The sequence below is a fragment of the Manis javanica genome, chromosome 18 (assembly GCF_040802235.1).
Source record: "Manis javanica isolate MJ-LG chromosome 18, MJ_LKY, whole genome shotgun sequence".
Classification (NCBI taxonomy): Eukaryota; Metazoa; Chordata; class Mammalia; order Pholidota; family Manidae; genus Manis; species Manis javanica.
The window spans coordinates 15,931,885-15,957,643 of record NC_133173.1 but is presented as its reverse complement, the minus strand read 5'-3'; the positions used below and the strand labels follow the sequence as shown (position 1 = coordinate 15,957,643).

General features: G+C 42.3%; 1 protein-coding gene and 1 pseudogene across 8 annotated transcripts in view; one reads left to right on the top strand and one right to left on the bottom strand.

The window, feature by feature from the left end:
* The window catches only part of OTUD7A (OTU deubiquitinase 7A), a 374,155-nt gene that overhangs the window by 332,895 nt on the left and 15,501 nt on the right, over window positions 1-25,759 (bottom strand). The window lies entirely within an intron of this gene.
* LOC108386853 (centrosomal protein of 63 kDa-like) lies at window positions 13,776-16,779 on the top strand (annotated as a pseudogene).

Here is a 25,759-nt window from a genome sequence, read left to right as displayed (position 1 = left end):
TTCTGTATTAATTCACCTGCAGTTACTGATTTTCCTCCTAATATCACTCTCTGAGGCAGACACCACCACTACCTTCAGATAACGACATCCCTTGCTCTCTCTACTCTGTACTTTGCTTTCCTCCTTTGCTGGGTGTATGACATTTTCTTATAACAGGACCCAACTTTGGGCCCACGGATTAGCCCCCCACAAACTGGACCAAGGTCCTTTCCCAGGAAGGTAAAACCAGGAGTTAAGATCCTTTTTACTTTTTTAAGGTTTAAATTTTTATTTTTCAATGAGCATTAAGATATAATTTTCTTACCATACAATTCATCTACTTAATGGGTACAGGTCAATGACTTTAAGTATAGTCACAAAGTTGTATAACCATCACCACAATCTAACTCTAGAATATTTCAGTCCCCCTAAAAGAAACTCTAGCAGCCACTTGACATTTTCTTCAAGTTTCCCAGCCCATGGCAACTACTAACCCACCTTCCATCTCTATTAATTTGCCTATTCTGGACATTTCATGTAAATGGAATCAAACAGTATGTGGTCTTCTGTGGCTGGCTTCTTTCACTTCCCAGCATGTTTTCAAGGTTCACTCATTCTTTTTTACTGCTGTGTGATACCCCATCATATACTGCAATACACAGTGTACTTTTGTATACTACATTTCATCCATTTTTCAGTTGGTGGATACTTCAGTAGGCTCTAATTTCTGGCTATTTTTAAAATAATAATGAAGATTCATGTATAAGTTTTGGTGGGGACATGTTCCCATCTCTCTTCAGTATTCAGTATATATCTAGGAGTGGAGTTGCTGGGTCATATGGAAATTCTATGTTTAACTTTTTGAGGAACTGCCAAGCTGTTTTCAAAGAGGCTACACCATTTTACATTTCTACCAGCAATGCATGATGGTTCCAATTTCTCCACCTCCTCACCAATGCTTGTCCATTTTTTTGGTTCTAGACATCTTAGTGGTTGTGACGTGGTATCTCATTGTGGTTTTGGTTTGCATTTCTCTAATGACTGATATGTTGAGCATCTTTTCACACACTTATTGGCCATTTGTGAATCTTCTTTGGAGAAATGGCTATTCAGGTTTTTTTGTCTATTTTTTATTGGGCTATTTGTCTTTTTATTATTGAGCTGTGATTTATATATTCTGGATATGAGTCTTTCATCAGGTCTGATTTTGGAAATATTTTCTCCCATTTTATGGATTCTCTTCTTGCTTCCTTTGAAGGTATTGCTTGCAGCACTAAAGTTTTAATTCTTATGCGGTCCAATTTATCTGTTTTTTTTCCTGTAGTTGCTTGTGCTTTTGACGTCGTAGGTGGTAGCTCTCCGAAATGAGGGAGCTTCTGATGGCCATCTGCCCCCATGTGGATGAGGAGATTCGGGAGGAAGCCAGCCAGTATGGAGAGATAGTGACAGTCAAACAGCAAGAAATAGAGCTTTTTAGGGGAGACACAGGCCTGGGCTTCCCGCAGCATTGCCGTCTTAGGCTAGTGTGTCCTGAAATCCAGTTGTATGACTGGGTTCCTCAGGACCCTGGAGACCTGCTTCCTAGTTCTGCCAGTTTCAACTCTTTGCCAGCAAAAAGACAACATAATAACAAAGAAATGAGAAATCTGACCAATGTGCCCATTTTAGAGATGAAAAAAAAAGGCTCCAGGAATATCAGATCACAAAGCATGTGCCATGGAGGGACTGGGATTCAAATGCTGGCCCTGCCCTAGCCTGGCCTCCCAGCCTCTCTCTGGGCAGTGAATGAGCATCACAAATAAGCAGACAAGCTTCTCTCCACTTCACAGAGTCACAGAAAACTTCCTTTAAATAGCGCAGTGTGTCAGTTGCCCAAGCTTTCTTACATAAGAGATCAGGGGTCAGTCGAAAGACTTCGTTTTACATCCAGGAGGTCAGTGGCCCTTTAAGGGGCAGAGCTCATAGCCATGCTGGCTGCTCCTGTCCAGTTGCTCAGATGGGCGGAGCAGGACCTTCTGGACCAAGGGGGCAGATCTTGGGTATGCATGGTAGTGCCAGTGTCCAGGAAATGTCTAGATGCAGACAGGAATCTCAAGGTAGAGGACTGGTACCTAATGGAAGCTGTCAAAATCTCTACAGACTGTAACTGGTCAAAACAAGACAAACCTCAACTTGATCAATTTTCTGTGTGAAAAATTCTAAAATATCTACTATTTCATATACAAACTATAGAGAGTAAAATGGGACAAAAATCTTGGTCAATGAGCATAGATTTGTGTTGAAAAATGTTCAAAAGACACACCAGCAAATGTTTCAAAGGCAAAATATACAGGTACACAGAGCACCTCTCCTGCTACCTCTCTCTGCATCAGTACCCTCCCACCAATCCTACCAAACAAGTCTGTGGGGCTTAGATTAGAGCATTCCATGCATAAACCAGTAAATCACAGCCATCTTCAACAAAATAATGAATCTGTATGTTCAATTGTCAAAATGCAGATTCCCATCAAGAATCTGGCAACAGAGAGGATACGTCTACCTTAAAGAAACTAAAATGACTTTTCACCCTGCTTTCAAGAGTCATCATGTCTGTAATTTCAACACTCTTATCATAAAGGACAGGTAAGCAGGAAGTTAGCAAAAGTGTCGCCTCCAAAAGGGCACTGCCTCCTGAACCTGAGAGAAAATCTCAAATTATTTCCTTCTCAAGTAAATACAGATGAGGATCTTGGCCACGGATTTAGTTTATTTTTTGTACATGTACCTTAGAACATAAAACTCCTAGAAGACAAATGCATGTGGTTCACAGAAGGAGGCCAGAATATCATACTGGCTGGTCATGCGCCATCATTAGCAACCTGAATCACATGCTGTAAAAGGTGGATTTCTCAGTGTTTCCCAAAGGCAATATACTTCAAAAATATTAAACATAAAAAGCAGCTCATGGCATCAATTGATGTCATTAACCTGACACCCTCAAAGGATCCATCTGTCCATTCATTCATCCATTCATCCATTCATCCATCTACCTTTATACAGTCATTGAGCATTTTCCAGACAGTCCAAACAGCTGCTTAAGTAGGCAATAAAATCTAGACACAGTCCAAGACACAAAGAGTACTGCAGGGACAGGATTATACAGTAGGCAGACCAAGCAAAGTACAAGCAAAGCAGGGCACCAAAAACCAGGCCTTTGTTCTGTCTGGAACCAGCCTCTTCCTGCTCAGTGTGCTCCCTAGCCTGGTGGGCTCCAGCTTAGCACCTGGGCCTTATCTAAGCATCTCAGAGGCCTTACGTAGCCACGTCTCATCTCTGATTCCCCATCACTTGACATGCTTCACATAGCAGCACTCCTCACCTGTTTGTGAGTGCCAGTTCACCAGGTATTGCCCATCCCTACAGCACACTGAGCATTTGGCAAGTAACATTCTTCATTAAGGACAAAGAAATGGAAGGAAAGATATGATAGCAAAACAGAAAGAATTGCTAAAGTTCAGAGAAATGCTTCTTCACTGTAGGAGACAGCTTCCTAAAAGATTGCTCTGAAGGTGACATAAATATTGTAAAAACCTATAAGTTACAGCCCTTATTTTTCAAAACAGCATTTTCAACTTAGTGACCACTGACTTTTCTGCTAAGAAAAATGAGGACATTTATACTTTGCACAGCCCCTCCCTTCTCCCACCCAGTGATTTCCCTAAGTTATATCACTATTTGTAAGGTCTATAACATTTATACTATGCGCTGCCACTATAATTCACACGCATGGCCAATCTCTCTTATTTTTACATTTAAACAGATTTGAGGTTCACCACCCATCTTATACCAAGCTCTGTACTTTTATTCACTTCTATTTTGTCAAGATTTCAACATTCAATAGTTTTATTCAAAACCCTCATTCACAAGGACTCAGAGCAGCTAAGCTCTCTGATTTCTGGCAGGCTTGAGAATATCTGTCCCTTGTCTTTGTCTTTGCACTTAGGGCAGTTTAGCTCAATAACAAATCATTGGGACACCCATTGTTCCACTCAGAATCTATCAGTATCCTTTCAGAACGTGCAGCTTGGCAGAGGCTGACCCAGCATGGTTCTCCCCTACTTGTGACCCTTATGTTTTCTGTCTCAATACCAAGGAAATTAAGGTACCACAACTCAGTATCATTCTTCTTTCATTTTGTTTTTCCCTTTTACCAACATCTTCCTATTTTCCCCACCCCTAGCCCCTGGCAAACACTTTTTTCTACTCTGCTTCTGTAAGTTTCAAACTTTTTTTAAAAAGATTCTTTATATAGGTAACACCAAGCAGGATTTGTCTTTGGCTTATTTCACTGAGCTTAATGCTCTCCAGGTGCTTCCATGTTGTCACAAACGGCAATATTTCCTTCTCTCATGGCTGAATAATATTTCATGGTGTGCATATGTACCTGTCACATCTTCTTTACCCATTCACCTGTTGACAGACACTTAGGTGTTTCCATGTCTTGACTAGGGTGAATAATGCTGCAGTGAACATGGGGGTGCAGCTATCTCTTCAAGACCCTATTTTCATTTCCTTTGAATACATGCCCAGAAGTGGAACTGCTGGATTCTACGGTAATTCTATTTTTAATAATTTGAGGAACCCCCACACTGCTTTCCATAGTGGCTACATCAATTTGCAATCCCATCAACAATGCATAAAAATTCCCTTTTCTCCACATCCTTGCCAACACTTGTTATCTTTTATCTTTTTGATGGTGGCCATTCTAACAGGTGTGCAGTGGTATCTCATTGTGGTTTTGATTTGCATGTCCCCAATGATTAGTTATGTTGAGCTTCTTCACATACTTGTTGACCATCTGTAGGTCTTCTTTGGAAACGTGTCTGTTGAGTGCTTCTGCCCATTTTCTAATCAGATTGTCTTTGTGCTTCTGAGTTGTGTTAATATTTTGGATATTATTAACCCTTTATCAGATATGTGATGTGCAAATATGTCCTCACATTCCATAGTTGCCTTCACATTTTGTTGATGGTTTCCTTTGCTGTGCAGATTTTAATTTGATGTCCTTCTTGTTTATTTTTGCCTTTGTTGTCTTTGTTTTTGGTGTCAAATCCAAAAAATCACCAAGACTGATGTCAAGGGGTTTCTGTCCTATGTTTCCTTCTAGGCACTTCTTTGGTTTGAAGTTGTACATTCAAGTCTTCAAGTTATTTTGAGATGTTTTTCGTATATATATGGTGTAAGAAACAGGTCCAGGTTCAGTCATTGTATTTAATGTTGGCCTAAATGCAGTAATTCCTCTGAAATGACAGTCAAGTCTGGCCTGAATATTTATACAGTCTTGTCATATACTTATTTTTTTCCCTTTTTTCTAAAACTCTTTGTTGAGAAATCTAATAAATTAAGGTGATACTTGGTTCCTTCTGTACAGTCTCCTCCAGGCTGCCCTCAGTGATTGTTTTTTCAACGAGGCTTCCTATTTTGCAGCTTTTGAATCGGTCTTTGCATCAGTATCATTTTTACTTTTTTCTCTTCTCATTTCCCCTCCTGAATTCTGCCAGCTTTAGGCTTGTTTTCTTCTGTGCCACTCACTCTTTTGAATTTTTCTTCTATACTCAAACTGTGCTTTAGTTATCATGTTTCCATATTTTCTTTTAGAGTCTGGGAACATATTTTTCTGAACTTTTGAGCTGGTCTTCTGAATTATCCACATTCTTCCTCAGTCTTTTGTGATTTTCTTTTTCTTTTTTTGTTTCCAGGTTTCTCTGCACACTAGAGTTCATTTGTAGTCCTTAGTCATCTCTGAATGAGATCAGCTATTTATTGAAAGTGAGTGTAAAGGAAACCGAGAGGTTATGCTGAGAAAGTGTAAGGCCTTCATTCAAGTTTGTCTGGAATATTTTCTTACCCATCTGTAGCTTCTGCCTAAGAACCCATCTCCTTGAATTTTTGGACTTCAAGGGTAGGGCTGGTTAATACAAAAGCATTTATTGCCACACACTGTCTGGCTGGAGATGTTCCACTGCCTCCTCCCACACTTCCCCTCTCCCTACTCACCTTGGGCAAGTCCTAAGCCAGGAGCCAGTTCATGTACAGAGCAAATGGAGGTGTCAGCCTGGTGCAATGGTAGCTCCCAGTCAGAATCTAAGCAGACTTACAGAAAAGGAAAAGGACTGTTCCTTGACACCTGACTTTGCTGACTGAGATCCTGACACACTTCACCTGAAACACTCTTAAAAGGTCCTCAAAACAACTGCTAAGAGCTCAAGGGGACCCCCAGCCATCTCTGCCTCGAGAGAGTCACTTCTTACCTTTCTCTTCATCCTCCCTACGCTCACTCTGTCTTTGCCTGTGGCTCTCACCCTTCCCCTGGGTTAAGGGACTAACGGATGTTCCAGACATATGGCCCGTGGATGGCCGGAGAAGGGGGATGGCCAGTCTCATCTCCCTCATCTGCAGCTTACTCAAGTCTGAGTGTCGGCATTCCACAGTTGCTATTTCTTGTTCAAACCTGACTTTCTTTGTGTCTTAAGCAAAACCTTCAAGAAGGCAAGAGCTGGTCTTTGAGTCTGTAAACACTTCTAGTAAATTATTTTAAATGTGTTCATAAAGTGTGACAACAGATACTAACAAAGACTCAAATATGTTGTTATCTATGGTCCTGGGGAAAATCCTGATAGAAGCAATTGCTTTAATGGCAGTGAAAAATATGAAACAGGTGCCAAATCGATGATGTGAGTCCAAAGGTGTGAGTCATGAAAAAATGGAAAAAAAATCCCTCACCCTCTGAATGTCTGCAATCCCAATAGAGGAAGAAAGGGAAAGGTGACAGCTTTATGCTGTTATAATGTTTTAGACCCTACAAAGTGCTTTCACGTGCCTTAATGCAAATGTGTCTGACAATGACCTTGAGGGGTATTATCTTCATTTTACATATGAGAAAACTGAAGCTCAGAGAAGTAATCTTTAAAAGATTAGAGAATGCTGCAAAATAAAATAGCCAAGGTCAACCCTGGAATTAAGTAGTTTGTAACTTAGTTTTTTTCTCTGCCATAGAATCAAAGATTGTAATTACAATTATTTTATCCCTTTGCTCCTTCACTGACCTCCCAACCATACCACAGAGATGTGGTGAGAGTACACAAAGATGTGGGCCACTTAGAGAATCAACAGGGAGATAAACACTTACTGAACATGTTCTATGTAGCATTGTGCCAGATGTTGCCATAGAAATTCACCTAGTCACTACCATCACTCAGTGAAGATCACTGTTTTACACACAAGGAAAGTGAGTGTAAGCAAATAATGTTAATATTATCTACTGTATCACACTGGAGCAAAGCTCTAAAAATACTGTGGACAGAAGTTTGGGATGTAAAGGTGCAATAGTCAAGACAGTGTGATACTGGCAAAATGATAGACAAATCAACCAATGAAACAGAAAAAAGAGCCCAGGAATAGACCCTCACTTACATGATAAGTTGAGTTTTCATAAAGGCACCATTATAATTTAGAATGAATAGGATGATCCTTTCAACAAATGGTACTGAAAAAATTGGATATACATATAGAAAAAAATGCACCTGAACCCCTACTTCACCACATACATACACAAAAATCAATTCAAGATGAATCACAAACCTCAATGTAAAAGCTAAACTATAAAATTTCAAGAAGAAACATAGAGAATATCTTTCATGGCTTAAGATAGGTAGAAGTTTTTCAATGGTCAGAGAGAACAATAACCATAAATGAAAAATGGTAAGTAAACTTCATAAAAATTTTATAACTCTGCTTTTCAAAAGTTCCAACTACAACTCAATAATATAAAGACAAAAAAACCTAATTAAAAAATGGATAAAAGAGCTGGACAGATGCTTCAACATCATTAGTTAACAGGGAAATACAAATTAAAACTACAATGATAGGCATACCCCCTGGAATGTCTTAAAAAGGAAATAAGGCTGACACCACCAAATGCTGGCAAGGATGCAGAGCAATCAGAACCCTCATGTCTTGTGGGTAAGAGTTTAAGTGGTCTGGTGGTCTTTTATAAACCTGCCCTTTGACTCAGTAATTCCATTCCTAGATGTTAACCTAAGAGAAATGAAAGCATCTGCCTATATAATGCCTTGTCTAAAAATGTTTACAGCAGCCTTATTCATAAGAGCCCTAAACTGGAACCAGCCCAGCAGTTCAGCAACAAGAAAGTAGCGAAACAACCCCTGGCATGATGAGACAATGGAATAGACAGCAATGAAACGGAACAAGCCATGATAAAGGAACAACACAGATGGCTCGCGGGAACATTAAGCTGAGTGGAGATGAGTACCTACTGCTTGATTCTTCTCATATGACATTCTAGAATAGGCACATTTAATCTATGATACAGAGATCAAAACTGGGTTGCCTGGGAAGAGGGGCTTGGAGGCAGAACATGAGAGAACTTCCTGGTGCAATGTTATGGTTAATGTTCCATATTCTTGATAAGGATACAGATTACACAGATGCATGTATTTGTCAAGACTCATCTAAAAGTATACTTAAAATTTGTGCATATCATTTGACTTCAAAGTAATGAAAAAGAAAAAGTTGGGCTGGCAGACTGAGAGTCTGGACTCCTCCCTCCAGCCTGAACCAGAGCTACTTCAGGCATCCTGCCCCCTCCACTGGGTCACCCTCAGCCACACCAGTGTTGAGTGATGGGCAGTCAGGGCAGACTATATAGGTTCAGGGCATATAACCTGAAGTATAACCTACAGGGATCAAGTGTGGCATATGTAATCCACAGGAAGGAATGACAGATTTTTGGATCTCCAGACAGGCACACATCCTTGATTCTTCCTTAAAATTATGGTAAAATACACATAACATGAAATTTATCATTCTAACCACTTTTAAGTGTACAGCTCAGTGGCATTTGGTACACTCACATTGCTGTGCAACCATCACCACCATCCATCCACAGAAATTTTTCATCGTCCCAAACTGAAACTCTGTACCTATTAAACACTAACTCCCCATTTCCCCGCTTTCCCCAGCCCCTGGCCACCACCGCTCCACATTCTGTCTCTGTGAATTTAACTACAGTGGTACTGATAGGGAAATATTTACAAGGACAGCAATTTAGTCCAGGTGGCCCCCTTCTCTTCTCTAGTTAGCAAAGACAGCAGAAATTCCCATTTTTCCCCCTCGCCTTCACTCCCCGCTCTGCCAGGCACCCACTCCCTAAGCTCACCCCCCCTTGCTTGCTCGCTTGCTGTGCACGTAGGAATGTTACAGATACAGAAGCAGAAATATGTATATTGCTCCCTTTGCCTTTGTTTGGTGCTCAGACCTTGGGAGATTACTCCCCTCTGAGCCCGCCGGTGTGAAATAAACCTCAACACTCCAAGACCTCCAAGTACCGCTTGGTTCTTCTGTCAGTGATCCAGTCCAGGTTTTTCCAGTAATTTCCGTAACAGTATCTCCCGTGAGCGGAATCAGACAGTATTTGTCCTGTTGTGATGGGTTTATTTCACTTAGCATGATGCCATCAGGTCCATCCATGTTGTAATGTGTTAGAATTTCCTTCTTTTAATATTCTATTTGATGTATATACTACCTTTTGTTTATTTGTCCATCTGTCAATGGACACTTGGGTTGTTTCCATCATTTGGCCACTGTGAATAATGCTGCTATGAACATTGGTGTACAAATGCCCTTCAGAGTTCTTACTTTTCTCTTGCGTGTGCACCCAGAAGTCATTGCTAGACAAATATATGGTAATTTCACTTTTAATTTTTTGTAGAGCCACCATACTGTATCCCATAGCGGCTATACCATTACATATTCCCACCAGCAATGCACAAGGGTTCCAATTTTTTGACATCTTGACCAATACTTGTTACTTTCTGTTCTGTATTTTTGGTTTGTTTTTTTTTTTAATAGTAGCCATCCTAATAGATGTGAGGTGACATCCTTAATACTTTTTAAAGAAATAAGCAATTCTATGCTCCTTTCCCACAGGAAAAATAGAGGGCTTATTTTACATTATGAGCTCCCAGCAGACTGGGGAGCTCCACAGGTGGGAACTGAGGCAGAGAAGCCCAGGCGATTAAATCAAGAGCCCTGACTCCGCAAAATGCCTGGCTCTGATGAGTTCCCCTGCATATTTCCACTACAAGTTTGGCCAATATATATTGGATGCAAGTGTATGTATAATTCCTAGTTATTAGAAACCAAAGAAGTTTCTCTATGTTTAAGTGTTAATGCTAAGAAACAGAAAATATTTACAGAAGCAGCAATTTCTATTTGGAAAAATCTTTATTCTGGTTTAATGGCTACAGAAACATCCCCCAAAATTGTAATAGAATTGTATTTTTTTCCCTTCCTATTACAACATGAAAATTGTGGGTAAAATACCCATTCTGAGCACCAAAAGACCAATTCTTAACAAATACATACAGGCAAACCTCATTTGTTGTACTTTATTGCACTTTGCAGATACTGTGTTTTTTACAAATTGGAAGTTCGTAAACTTTGACAAGTCTGTCAGTCCCATTTTTCCAACAGCATTTGCTCACTTCACATCTCTGGGTCACATTTCGATAATTCTCACAATATTTCAAACATCTTCATTATTATTATATTTGTTATGGTGATCTGTGGTCAGTGCTTATGACCCAATGAAAGCTCAAATGATAATTAGCATTTTTTAACAATAAAGTATTTTTAAGATATCTACATTGTTTTTTAGACATAATGCTATTACACACTTAACAGACCACCATAATTTTTATATGTACTGGGAAACCAAAAAATTTGTTTGACTAACTTTATTGCAATACTCACTTTACTGTGGTGGTCTGGGACCAAACCAGCAATGTGTCCAAGGTATGCCTATATTTATGCAAATTGGCCAATAAAACATATTTAGGCCAATACAAAAATGTTACATTTACAATTTCTTGACACTTTTAGAACTGGGGCAGATGTAAATATCCTCAGAATTTGAGAGATATTAGCAATTATCAAATTTCTCATTTTTATATTTTGAGTGAAAAGGTCAGCCTTTCACAAAGAATATTTTAACCTGTATTCTAAGTGAAGTTGGAAATTGTAGAAATCTGAGAATCAATCACAAACTTGTGAATAGCAATTTCAGTTTTTATAACATATGAAGAAAATGGGCCCTAGAAGCTGGTGTTTTGTCTCCAGGGGTGCTCCCCAACTCATCCCCATCCAGAGCCCCCGATTCGTTGGGAACTTACAATTGAAACAGGAAGGCCGCCAGGCGCCTTCATTTTAGCTGCTGGTAAACTGCCTATGTTTCTTTCTGAGTTGACACTACAGGGTATTGGGTCCTTACAAGAGAACTACTCTTCAGCTTTGTTTTTAGTAGTAGTAATTCCAGTGGCCTCAAGTGCCCTAAAAAACAGCCAAAAACACAAACAATAGTCAAGGAAGGGTATTTCCTTCCTCTGAGTTGACACAGATTCTAACAGATATAAAAACATTGCCCATAGCAATGTGGTTCAAGTTCACAGTGTGTTTTGCCACCTGCCTGGAACAATATGAAAATGGAAGGGAACAGAACAGGGGCCTCTAGGGAGCAGTGTGCTGTAAAGAGAGACCACAGGATGACCACTAAGAGCTCTCTCCCAAGCAGGTCTCTTCTTGTTGGTATCAGTGTGTTGACAGAGATGTTCTATTAAATCTACCTCAGGCCAGTCATTTAATCCAGGCACTATAGATAATGCCAGAACAAATCTTACTAGGGTGGATCATTTAGGTGGATCATTTAAGTGTAGCATGCCTTTCTACTTATATATCTGACCCAGGAAGTATGTAAAAAATATTATGTATCTGTAGTGTCTGGGCACGAATTTAGGCACCATTCTAGGAGGGTGACTGCAAATAGGACCAAGGTGTGAATGTGTGGATAAGAATCTTTTTGAATAATTAGACATTGGCAAGGCAAATGAAGTGAGATCACTGGAAATAGTGTGAGTGGGCATTGGTGATACAGAGCACAAACTAGTATTGGAGGTGCAGAACCCCTGCCAGGGCTCAACACCCTGCTGCAGGCACCAATAAAATTTTAAAAAATTGAATATCACACAAGATCTGCCATCATGTTCACCTGCCAGGCAAAGACAACTGCTTTATATTTAATAAAACAATCAATAATCAATAAAGATTTTGACATTCTCTTCCTCAAATGAAAATGAGCAGGGTTCAAAGTATAGAAACAAATATGGAAAAAAGCTAACATATAGAAAAAAGATAAAATATAGGATGTCCAGTTAAATATGAGTTTCTGAAAAACAACACGTTCTATTTAAGTATGTCCTACGCAATATTTGGGACAAACTAAAACTAAAATGTTACCCATTATTTATCTGAAATGCAAATTTAACTGGGAATCCCGTATTTCTCTGGCTTCATCTGGTAGCTGTAAGGAAGCACACACTTGCCTGACCTTCCTAAAGCCCTCTCTGCTGGCCACCGTATAGAACAGTGACACAACAAGGAACAAGGCAAAGGCATTCCTGAGTTTTCATCTCAGGTGACGAAGCCACAGGCCACCGGACTGGTCACCATCAACAGGAAATAAAGTTATTGTTTCATTATTTTTTTTAAGTTATATTTTCCTCTTTATTCTCCAAACTACCCTATTTTTTAGACCTAGATCGCAATATCTAAATATTTTCCCTGTGTTAACTCCACTGCAATATTAAAAAAAAAAAATTTTTTTTCCTGATACTCAGCATTATTTCATAATTTGCCTCTTATTCAAGATTCATATTTCAGGCAGACTCCAAAGGTGCCAAAACATTTAAATGCTCTCTAATGCAGCACTGTGGTACAGAGGCTGTCTTTCACAGCTCTCCCTGGGACCCGCCATGTTAGAACCTGGAAGAGGGTACTTGCATAACAATCACTTTTCAGCTCTTCTGAAGTACTCTGGTTTTCTTTTTGCACTTTTCATATGCTTATATCATTTTAGATTTAGAATATCTAAAACAAATTTTGGAATGCCACATTTAATTCATGATTCTTTTCATAGAAGTGCTTATAAAGGACAATATTATCCCAACTCATTTTATGAGGCCAGTACTCCACTGTGATTTCAAAAGCAGTCAAAAATACTACAAAAAAAGAAAAAAGCACCAACATCCCGCATGAGTAGAGGCACAACAAATTTAAATGAAATATTTGCAAATAGAAGCTAGCAATATATAAAGAAAGAATTACACACCTGTGGGCTTTATTCCAGGGATGCAAGGCTAGCTTGATATTCAAAAACCAAGCAATATAATCCACTATATTAACAGGATTAATATAAAAACAACATGATCATATCAATTGCCTCAAAAAAACATATGACAAAATTCAACATACATTCATGATAAAAACACACAGCTAACTAGGAATATAAGGGACATTTCTCAAAATAATTATGGGCATCTATGAAAAAGCTACAGTCACTATCGTAATTAATGGGTGAATTCTTTCTCCCTAAGATCAAGAACAAGAAAGCACTTTCACAATTGCTATTCAACACAGTATTAGGAGTTCGAGCAAGTGCATGAAGGCACAAAAAGGAAATAAAAGGCACATAAACTGAAAAAGAAGAAATAAAGCTACATATTGATAACATAATTGTCTACTTAGAAAATCCTAAGGGATCAACAGGAAATTTAGAACTGAATGAATTCATATGCAAAGTCACAGATAAAAGATCACCAAACACCGGCTGCAGGGGTGCCACGGCCCACGAGGCCCCAGGGCTCCGGGCTGGCCTCCGCAGCAGCAGGGTGCCCACTAGGCCCGCCCCCACCGGCCGGGGGCCGCCCCGGCACCCCGCCCCTTGGCCTCGTCGCGTCTACCTTGCTGGCCCGCGAAAGCAGATGCGGCCGCGCCGGGTGCACAGCCCCGGCCAGCCACTTGCCAGAACAAAGGGGATTTGGCGATGGAGGCTCTAATGGAAGGAATTCAAAATCGGGGACGCGATGGGGATTTTTTGACATCCTGTGAGGCAGAACTACAGGAGCTCATGAAACACACTGACATAATGGTGGTTCATAAAAAGTCTGAATGCGAAGGGCAGACGCTTGCTTGGATGTCCGTGAAAGGGAACTTAAAACTCTCAGGAGTCAGCTGGATATGAATCACAAAGAGATTGGAGTATTGGCATCAGCAGGTAGAACATGAAAAGGTCAAGCAAGAGATGGCCAAGGGATATAAGCAGGAGTTAAAGAAACTCCATGAAGAATTAGGCAGACTGAAGAGAAGCTATGAAAAACTACAGAAAAAGCATATAAGGGACTTCAGAGGAAATGTCAAAAATCACAGGAAGAGTAAGCATGGCCAGCATCAAAAAGACTAAGAACAACAAATGCTGGCAAGGATGCGGAGAAAGGGGAACCCTCCTACACTGCTGGTGGGAGTGTAAGCTAGTTCAACCATTGTGGAAACCAATATGGAGATTCCTCAAAAAACTATAAATAGAAATACCATTTGACCCGGGAATCCCACTCCTTGGAATTTACCCAAAGAATACAAGTTCTCAGATTCAAAAAGACATATGCACCCCTATATTTATCGCAGCACTTTTTACAATAGCCAAGATATGGAAACAACCTAAGTGTCCATCAGTAGATGAATGGATAAAGAAGAGGTGGTACATATACATAGTGGAATACTATTCAGCCATAAGAAAGAAACAAATCCCACCATTTGCAACAACATGGATGGAACTAGAGAATATTATGCTCAGTGAAATAAGCCAGGCAGAGAAAGACAAGTGCCAAATGATTTCCCTCATTTGTGGAGTATAACAACAAAGCAAAACTGAAGGAACAAAATAGCAGCAGACTCAGAGACTCCAAGAAGGGACTAGTGGTTACCAAAGGGGAGGGGTGTGGGAGGGTGGCTGGGGAGGGTGGGAGAAGGGGATTGAGGGGTATTATGTTCCATACACATGGTGTGGGGGATCATGGGGAAAAGAGTGTAGCACAGAGAAGGCACATAGTGAATCTGTAGCATCTTAGTACACTGATGGACAGTGACCACACTGGGGTATGGGTGGAGACTTGATAATATGGGTAAATGTAGTAACCACATTGTTTTTTTCATATGAAACCTTCATAAGAGTCTATATCAATAATACCTTAATAAAAAAAATTTTTTTAATCACAGAGAAGATGAGTCTGAAATTCAGAGGTTAACTGGAAAAATTGAGGAATTTCATCAGAAATCACTGGACTGGGAGAAGCAACTCTTGATTTATCAGCAACATGTATCTTCTGTGGAGGCATAAAGGAAGGCTCTGGCTGAATAATCAGAGATAATTCAGGCTCAGCTTGCCAATCAGAAACAGAAATTAGAGTCTGGAACTGCCAAGCCAGTCAGAAATTCAGCATCTGAGCAGTAAGCTGGAGCGGGCCAATGATACCGTCTGTGCCAATGAGTTGGAGATAGAGCGCCTCACCATGAAGGTCAATTACTTGGTTAGAACTAATATCACTGTTATAAAGAACAGCGGCAAAAAGAAGAAAAATTGAGGGAATCTGAAAAACTTTTAGAGGTTTTGCAGAAAGAAAAGAGAAAACTGAAGGCAGCTCTTCAGTCACAAGAAAATTTCATCCATGAGGCAATGCAAAATGAAAAGCTACCAGCAAAATTAAAGGCAACTACACATAACATCCGGGGGTGCACAGGGAAGGCAGTACAGCACAGAGAAGACAAGTAGTGACCCTATAGCATCCCACACGCTGATGGACAGTGACTGTAATGGGTATGTGGTGGGGACTTGATAATGGGGGGAATCTAGTAATCACAATGTTGCTCATGTGATTTTATATTAATATACCAAAATTAAAAAATTAAAGGCAACTGACTCTCAGCACACAGTAGAGGCCATAGGTCACTGGAGGAGCCTCAGGCAGAAAGAGGCACACCTGTCAAGGACAGGAGGCATTAGACAATGTGCTTTCCCAGCTGGATGTGTCCCACAATAGTGAAGAACTCCTGCAAGCAGAGGTGACTTGTCTGGAAGGCAGCCTGGAGTCTGTGAGCGTAACATGTAAACAGCTGAGCCAAGAACTAATGGAAAAATACAAAGAACTGGAGAAAATGGGAGTACATAACAATGAGTACAGGGCAGAGATTAACAAGCTGAAAAAACAGATTTTACAGGCTGAACAAAGTAACAGTTCTGGACTAGAAAGAATGAGACGGAAATCTCCCAGCTAACTTGGAAGTTACATCGGCGAGATACTACGATTGCTTCTGCCAAAAGTTCTTTCCCTGACATGGAAAAGAAACTCAAGGCAGAAATACAAAAGGCAGAAGAAAAAGCAGTCGAGCATAAGGAGGTTTTGGATCAGATGGAGTCACTTGAGTTAGAAAATCGTCATCTTTCTGAAACAGTGGTGAAATTGGAATTAGGTTTACATGAGTGTCCCTTGCCTGTATCTCCCCTTGGTTCAATCGCTGCAAGATTTTTGGAAGAGGAGGAACTGAGGTCTCATCATATTCTAGAGGGCCTGGATGCCCATATTAAGGAACTACGAAGGGAGAGTGAAAAGACAGTAAAAACAGTTCACCATCTTGAAGTAGCCACTATAAAAAAAAAACAAACTTGGAAATAAAAATAAACCCCAAAGAGTTACTGTCATTGAAGTAGTGGCTCTTTAAAAGCATTGAACATATAAAAATCATAAAGGTGAGACATACTAAAACTTGTGAAGAAATCTGAGAAGCTGATACTTCTCTAAGGCATTTTCACTACACTGGTTTGTTTGAAGGACTTTTCCCAGCAATAACCTATAAAAAGAAATCACTTTGCTAGACAAAAAAAAAAAAAAAAAATCACCATACAGAAGTCAACCCTGTTCTACATTCTAGCAATGCATACATGGAAACTGAAATTAAAACACAGTATGATTTATAATCATTCAAAATAAAATAGAAATAAATCAAACAGCACATTTATGGGACTTATATATTGAAAGTTTTGCAATGAAAGAAATGAAATAAAATCCAAATAAATGGAGAGATGTACTATGTTCACTGGTTAGAAGACAACATAGTAGTCAATTTTCACCAAATTCCTTTTGAAATCCCAGGAAGATGTTTTTGTAGATATAGACAAGCTTATTCAAAAATATTTATGGAAAGGCAATGGAACTGGAAACTGGAAAAGCAAAGATAATTTTGGAAGACAAGTGAAATGCATTAAGGGTTACTATTATGCTGCAGCCATCAAAGCAGAGGTGCACTGGTAGAAGGATACACACACAGATTAGCGGAACGGAATTAAACAAGAGAAGGAAGCAGAAATAGACCCATTAAGTACAGCCAACTGATTTCTGACAAAGGTGAAAAATAATTCGATGGAGAAAGGATAACAGAGATGGAACAATTAGACATTCACAGACAAACAATTGAAATTCCACCGAATAGTCACACCTTAACTCAAAATTGGTCATAGGTTTAAATGCAACATTGTAAAATTTTAGAAGAAATCATTACTACCTAGACTTTTAGTATCTAGGTGAAAAGTCCTTAGATGTGACACCTAAAGTGAAGAATAATAAATTGTACTTCATCAAAATGAAAATGGAAACAAAAGCTTTCTGCTCAAGCAAAAGCTTAGTCATCTTACCTCACCAGATCTTTCCATCCCCACCACACGAGTCTAAGCTTCCGTCAACTCTCTCTAGGACCTGAAGGGCCAACACGCCTGAATGCTCTCACCACCCTACTCCCCAGCCGACTGAAGGAACCCCCACTACTCCTCATGATCAGGAGGGACCCCAGAACTCTTGAATGATCTCTAGCCTCTCCACCCCTAATTATCCACTCAATAGCCAGGGGAACCAGGCCCAAAGCACATCTGATCATGTCCAGACCTTATCTTTGAGATCGCAAACCATGAGAACAGATGGGACATACTGGGGCTGACCCCACCAGGGGGCTGGCCTGCGGTCAAGTTCTGTGAGGCTGGGTGTACTGCTCTCACAGCCTCTGGTGCCCGGGCACTGCCACAGGGACAGCTGGTGGAGCCCAGACCTCCTCTGGCTTGCAGCATGCTTTTAAACATAGCTCACAGGTCTGGGACATGGCTTGGTCCTCCTCGTCCCGGGCCAGCAGCAGCCACAGGCCTCAGTGACTGTGCTGCTTCCCACCGTGGGCAGGCGCTGGCCCGCAGCTGGAGTCACCACTGTGCTCTCCGGAGAGCAGGACCCTGTTGTCCATGCTCCTGTTTCTTCTTCCAGTACTGTCAGCAGGACTGTAAACACTGTGAGGGCTCGCCGACTAAATGAAAAAGAGTGGATGTATGGTGACCAGCAGGGCTCAAAGTGATTTTATTTTGAACTTTAAAGGGAATATACCCTAACTTGATTCTTTAATACAGGGGAGCTGGACACAGCCTTCCAAAGATGCACCCCTCTGCCTGAAGCCTGCTCTGGCATCCACTCAGCACAGGTGCAGCAACATGTGTGATGGCAAGTGGGGGTGACGGTGCACGGCCAGACGCCTCCTCACAGATGCATGTGTGAGGGGAGTTCACCATCACCATGGCTGTCAAAAGTGAAAGCACATAAATCTGAAATTCAGGGCATGTTGTAGGACCTCAAGTCCAAGGAAGAAGTTCAAACCTGTGTGTCCATAGCCCAAATCACTAACATGTGGTGTCTTGTCATGGAACAAGGAACCACTGTGTTGGGAAGGGACCAGTTCTGCAGAGGCACCTCTCCGGCCAGCTCCTCAGTACAAGTAACAGCAGCCGTCTCCGTGCAAACACCACGCGGTGCTGGTTTGGGATGGAAGTCCTCACACCGAGGCTGGGATTCTTACACAACATTAAAAACTCTAATCACATTCCTGGGAGATACTGTGTGAGGTCACTTAACATTGATGTAAAAGACAAATGACTTAGTTATCAAGTTGCTTTATTTACTTAAAAAAAATATGTGTAGAGTTATTGTCATTGCTGCTGATGCTGTTTTGTTTCGTTTTTGTCTTTAGCTCTTGAACTTGGTTAGACCTCAACTAAACTATTTACAAGAGATAAAATCTCTTTTCATAATAAAAATAACCTACTTTAGTGAACATTTCCCGTTAACAATTTCCAGACACAGGCAGTAGTTTCTGAAGTAATCTTACAAGATATTACACAATCAAAGCTCAAAGCTCCCCCTGCAAACAGTAGCCTGTTTCCTATTAGAACTATCAAAGGTGACATCGAGTCCTTTGGAGGTCATCAGGCTGCCTTTGATGACAGACACACCATGAAGTTAATGAGACTATTTTTCAGTCTTTTTTTTCTGTTAATAAATTCAGTAGTTTGTGAAAATACGCTTTTGAGGTGAACTCTCAGATTTCAGAAAACACACACGAACAGGAAACATTAAAATCTACACTACTGCCAAAATGTTCTTTAAGATTTAGATTCCACATTACTCAGTAGGACTACATCGCATTACCTGAAATTCCTGAAATTACAACAAAAGGTTGGTTTCTGGCTGGTAGGACCACCTAACAGACAGTCACATCCCACTGCTGAAGACAGTTCTCTGTCATCTGTGAGACAGACGTTGTAAAGGCAAACCACCACCAAGCCCAAAGTACCCAGTTGCTTAGGTAAACGTACTAATAATCATTGTAAAATAAAGTACCACCTTTAATTTACTGCTTGACAAATGGAGGAAGGGCCTGTGGGGCGACAGAACGTCACAGAGTTTGTGGCCAGAAAACAGAGGCCAGGCTCCCTTTTCTTAGTCATGTTGAGACCCTGGGCAAGGAACTTAACTCAAACTTCATTTCCTCATATGTGAGAAGAGGATAACACCCTCCCTGCTCCCCTGAGGGGTGATGCCGTCTGAAAGCTGGCTTAAATCACGAAGTGCTACGTAAATGTGACTTGTGTGCTGGGTTCCCTTAGCATCTGAGTGCCATTCTGAAACATGTCTTAATACAAGATGTAGCCTCTGCAGCCTAACTGGCAAGCAGACAGTGACAATTTGGCAGTTCCTCTTTGCCTTTGCCCACCTAATGATCCTGTCTCTTACTCCCCACCTGGAGTGGGTTTGTCAAGGGCAGGACACAATCTATTGGTAGATGATATGATCTGAGCCTAGTAAACTGAGTTGCACAAGCAGAAACAAGAATAAAAATTCCTAATTTAAGTGCAGAATTCACCTTTCTAAAGACCAGTTCTCTTCTCTCAGATTACTAATAATTGCTAACTAAAGTACTTTTAGATTCTTGCTTGATTATCAACCCAAAATACACTCTATAACTCTATATACTCTACCTGAAAAACCTCATTCTGGTTACTACCAGCTGGAGAGAGTGTGGTTTTCAGAAGCTGGAGTATTTACTAAGCTGAAGCCATGAATCTCTGTGACCTAGCCATTCCACTCCAAGAAATGCACCCAATATAAACATACCCAAAGGTTCAGCAAAAGACATGTTTCAGAATGAGTAAAGCCATACTATTTATAAGACCCCAAACTGGAAACTACCCAAATGCCCACCAATAGTGAGTATCGGATATTTACACAGCATTGCGAATTAGTGAGCTACAGCCACACACCAGGACCTAGACAAACCCTGCAAACATCAGGAAGGGAAAGGGGCCAGACAGAAGGGCACACACACTGTGAGAGGTCCTGCACAGAATGCACTAACAGGCCACACCAATCTATGGTGTGAGAAGCCACGACAGCAGTTACCCCAGGCAGGGTTGCGGGTGCCAGCACCTTGATCTGGGTGTGTTTAGTGTGTGAACATTTATGATGTGCAGCTTTCTGTGTGGGGTTATGCTTCTATAAGAAGCGGTCCATAAGGAAGAAGAGATGGTTCCCTCCTGCCACCCCCAGGACTTGGTTTTTCCTACCAGTCAAGCAGGAAAGATTTTCCTCAGCCAGTGGTGAGGGCAAGTGGGCACCCAGCCCTCTGCTGGCTGGTTTCAGCAGAGGTTGTGCCATGTGTGGGGCGAGGGGGCCAAAAGGACAACCTGTGGGCCAAGAATCAAGGCATGCTATTTAACTAGATCATAAATGTACTCTGAATTCTGACAAGATTCGTGACTCTCTCCAAATTTACGGTGACTCACCTGTGATCTCGTCAAAACCGTGACAAAACCCTGACCTACTTAGTGCTTGGAAGGCACCTGTGAATGACATCGCTGCTTCCCTATTTAAAGCATCTCTCTCTTGACTTCAGCAAGAGCAGAACAGAAGAAAATCCCAAATTCACTGCATTCCAGGAGATGGTTTTGTATTAGCTACTTGCCCCCAAAGAACCCAAACGCTAAGGTGACATGCTTCGTAATTCACGCTTCCAGTACCCAGGAAGCATGGGATGAGGGTTTGTGGGGACACTGCTGAGCCTAAGCCCTGTGCCTGCCTGTTCAGTCTTACACCTGTGCAGATCTTAGACCTCACCTGATGATGGAAAGGAGAGGAAGGCAAATCAATCCCAGAGCCTGAAGACTGCCCCCATGATTACCCTCCTGCCGGCCAAGGAGGCCAGTGCTGCGGCAAAGTGCCTCTTACACATGGAAACAACTCTCTCGCCCACCTGCTGGGTGATCCTTCATCTCCCATGTAACAAAAACTTGTAAAAATTTTTCTCAAAAATAAACACAATAATTGTGGCTTCATTAATACTGGTCTTTTCAAAACATGTTCTGACAATGATTTTTTTCACTATGATTCCAACCCTTCCTTTAAAATCTACAACTTTAAAATGAGAGTCTGTACCGCTTACACTTCACAGGATTACAGCAGGCAATGGCCAACATGTCAGATGTGCCCTTGCTGAGCCCGGAGACCGTGTACAGTCACTGGCTGTGTCACAGTTACTCTTGTGGGCCTGTTTATTTACTTACTGTTTTCTGTTCTATGACTCAAACAAAATAATTTAAGGGCTACAGGCCTGGCCTGTCACCCACGGTATGAAGTCCCAGAATGCACCTCTATCCTGTGTGGGATCGGCTCTGCACCAAAGCCACCTCGGACGCCCTGAGATGCCCCAGAGTCAGTCTCTCCCAGCTGACACATGTGGCCTCGGTGAGGACCACCCCGCCAGGTGCAGAAGGCTGTGAGTTTGGTTGAGTGGAAAAATAAATTGCAACTTTCAAGTAAAAATTTATTAATCTTCTCTATAAAGTCCACCCAAAGTTTCAGGGACATAATCATTTTGATGGGAAATTTGAATATCAGGAAAGGATGATGACCCTTAATCACTTGCTCATTTGGAAATACCTTCCGAAAATTTCCCATCAGTAAATTGATTTCTTGCCATGCAAACACCCTTCCATTCCCATCTTACTGCTTACTTCAAAATAATAATTTTTAAAAGCAGCATTCTTTGATGTGCTGGCCTTCCCCATCTTGCCTGGCATCGTCGCCCTCTCCCCCGCCCTGGACAGCACACACCTGCTTCTCTACTGTCTGCACACACCGTGTCCCATGCCCTGGACCCTCTGTCTCAAGGGGAGGTGAAATGGAGGGCGCCACTGAGCAGGACCCCATCCGATTCTCCTGTCCTTGCTCTGCCCAGCTTTGCAACAGGCCGCTGGGTACGAGCACCCTCAGGACCTGGCCAGCAATGCTGGGGGGGGGCAGCCTGGCAGCCACATGCACCCCTCATCTTGCTCCTCTGACTCCATGAAGCCAGCTCTCCCCCAGAGGGAGGGGGAGTTGTTTTTGTTGTTCTGGAACTCCAGAGCACAATGGACCCACAGACCTGGGGCCCATCAGAGGCAGTTCTCAGGACATGGCCCTGAGAGGGCAGGATGCCAGGCACTTGCTGTTCCAGCGGTTCCTTCCTCCAGCGTCTGCCTCCAGCTGGCTTCACCCCTCTGCGTGGTCAGACTCCCCTGCCTCCTGCCCCCCAACTCTGCCACTCTGGCCTACTCGTCTGGGTGGCCCATTCACTGTTGGTCACAGTCCCTCCAGCCTCTATCTCCTATCTTCTCAGCCTCTCCTGCCATTCCAGGTTTCCTGACTTCCTCCATATCCCCCAAGTCAAATCCCAAAGGGATCCAGATCTCAGGAATCCGATCTGCACACCTCCCTCCCAGCAGGCTTAGCTCTTCCCACCAGGACACAGGTGGCCGCTGTTCTGTCTTGGGTCCAGGCGGTCCTTTATTTTTCTGTGGTGGTGGCTCATGGAGGAAGGATAGGGACTTATCAACTTTTTGGGTATCCTGTCACTAAGAAAGCTGGAATGAGCATATGTGACAGAGACTAGACTGAAAACCCAAAGACCAGGAATGACAGGAGAATGCTGACAGTGGCACTCAGAAACAGGAACGGCCAAGACCTGTGGCTCTCTCATCTTCAGTGACCGCCGCACTGGTGACAAACCATCCATCTGTCTGACCTGGAGCACAACCACAGCCAAGCCACAGTGCCCAGCCCTCAGGGAACCCTCAATCAATAATCAGTTCCCCAACCACAGTGCATTCAGTCAATGCAGTGCCATGTGGCCACGGAAACCTCAGTTTAAGAAGAATATTTAATAATGTGGAAAAGGCTCAAGAAACAATGCCAAGTAAAAAGGAAAAAAAACATTCTTAGCATACAGGACAACTACTTTTCCGATAGGTATTTTCCCAATGGGTATTTACTATTTTTATGAGAAAGAAAATGTTTATACAAAACATCAGTCGAATGAATGAGATGACACAAAGCCAAGGGCAGTGCGATTTAGGGAAAGATTAAGTGTGGAGCAGAATCAACGAAACACTGAGAGTTGCCGCACCGCTCCTGGCCTGAAGGAAACAGTCAAGATTCTTCCCTTGCCCTCCCCCAGACTATGATGTGAAGGCAGGATGCCCAGTGGGTCTGCCACCTCTGCACACTTCTGGGTGGATCAGGCTGCATGGAATGAGTGCTGTATGTCAGGGTGAGCAAAGGGCGTGGTCAGACTGCACAGAAAGTTCAACATGTAACAGGAGAACACCTGGGGAACTTCTGACAAAATCACATGACCACTTCAAACCCCCTTCCAGGAGTACATACAGGAAATTGGTGCTGTATGCTCCTGAAACAATTTCACCTCATGGCCAGCATGCAGAAGAATAGCACCCAGAGCAGGGCCCTGGCTCACACTTTTCTGATGCTGAGTATATGACAGAAAGGATCAAAGGGGCGCAGTAACATGGCAGAGAGCAAGACGGAGGTTCTCCTCCACTAAGTACAACTAATAATGTCCCCACCCTTTATTACCAGAAGGAGGTGACAGTGACTTGGTAATGAGTACCACATGCCAGGGAAGCAACAAATGAGTTCAAACTTCCAAATGTTCTGTGTGCACATGGACAAGGGGATTACTGCAAGGCTTTGTGGGGGCGATTAATGGTGCAAGGGCTTGCAACACAGCTAAGTGTATCTTCTTTGTGAAATATAAAGAGCTCTTTCAACGTCATGACTATGAAAAGCACCATCACCACCAGGGAGGCACACATAGGTGAGATTCACAAACGTGGAGGCTTTCAACCTGCCCTTTGGAAGCTGGGACCTTACCTGCATGTGATGTAAAGATGCAGTGAGTGAGGAGCAACAGGGCTTTTAAAGGGAAATCAACAGGTGCCAAGGGAGAGGCAGCACTTAGGGCTTGAAGGGAAGGCTCTGTTGTGCACCCAGGGAGAGCAGGCAAGCCAGCAGCCAAGGTGGGGCAAGGCAGCCACACAGTGTGCTGTTGGGACAAGGCATATGGGCGTCTAGCCCCACGAACTTAAAGTAATGGTTCCCCAATAGCAGGCAATAGTCTAAAATGTTCTATGCCTCTTCCTTTTAAGAGTTTTATATTATTGAGCTTGCAAAAGAAACTCCAGTTACATGTTATCTGTGTAACAGGCTCAAGAATATTCCAGACATCAGTGTATTGCCTCCCTCCTTTCTCTGCACTGACTCACACTCATCTCCTGAATATAATATGCTCTTCCACACCTGATGCTTTGTATTTTTAATCTTGTTGATGATAAAAAGCAATAAATAAGTAAATGTCCAGGAAATACAAATTGCTCCATTGTAAAGAGTCAGCCAACCCTGTCCTTTGTCTCTGCACAGCTGATGGAGCTCCCCAGTGGGACCAGCACTGCTGTAGCCACGACGGAACCCTCGGTCAGGAAACAGCTCCCTGGGCACTCCTTCCCAGGCAGTGGCTCATAAACGTACTGGTTACTGCCCCGTCCTTTGAAGGCTCCACTTCCCAAGCTGTTTCTAACTTCTGAGAGAGCCACCTGATCAACAGGACCTCAGGATGTAGCCTGTGGCTAGACGCGTCCTGACCTACCCACCCGCTGCATCACTGTCACACACAAAGCACTCCCACTACTGTGGATGCAAGCTGCACAAGAGAGAGGGCACAGGCTCCAAGGGCCCTCAGCTCAGAGAGCCACCTAGTCTTCACAGCCACCAGCCCAAGGAGTTAACATGCAAGATGGCCCCAGGCTCACAGCACCCCGGGTACCCGACTGAAGCAAATACAACCTTGCTGGCCAGATGTAGCCACCATGAAGCCAAGCCAAAGAGGAGGCTGCAGTCCAGTAAAGAAACACAAACAGCAACTCCCCAAGGACAGGCGTCATCAGATCCACTGAATGGTGCGGCCAGGCACAAACCCCCAGCTGCCCACCACCACCAAGAAGTTCCAGTAACAAGTTATTACTCAGAAAGTGTAACATGTTGTTTTAGGTGATAGAGTCAAGCTTTTTTTTAAAGTGATCAAAACCCTAAGTAAACACTATGACACTTTTAAAAATACCAAGGATATGGTAAATAAAGAA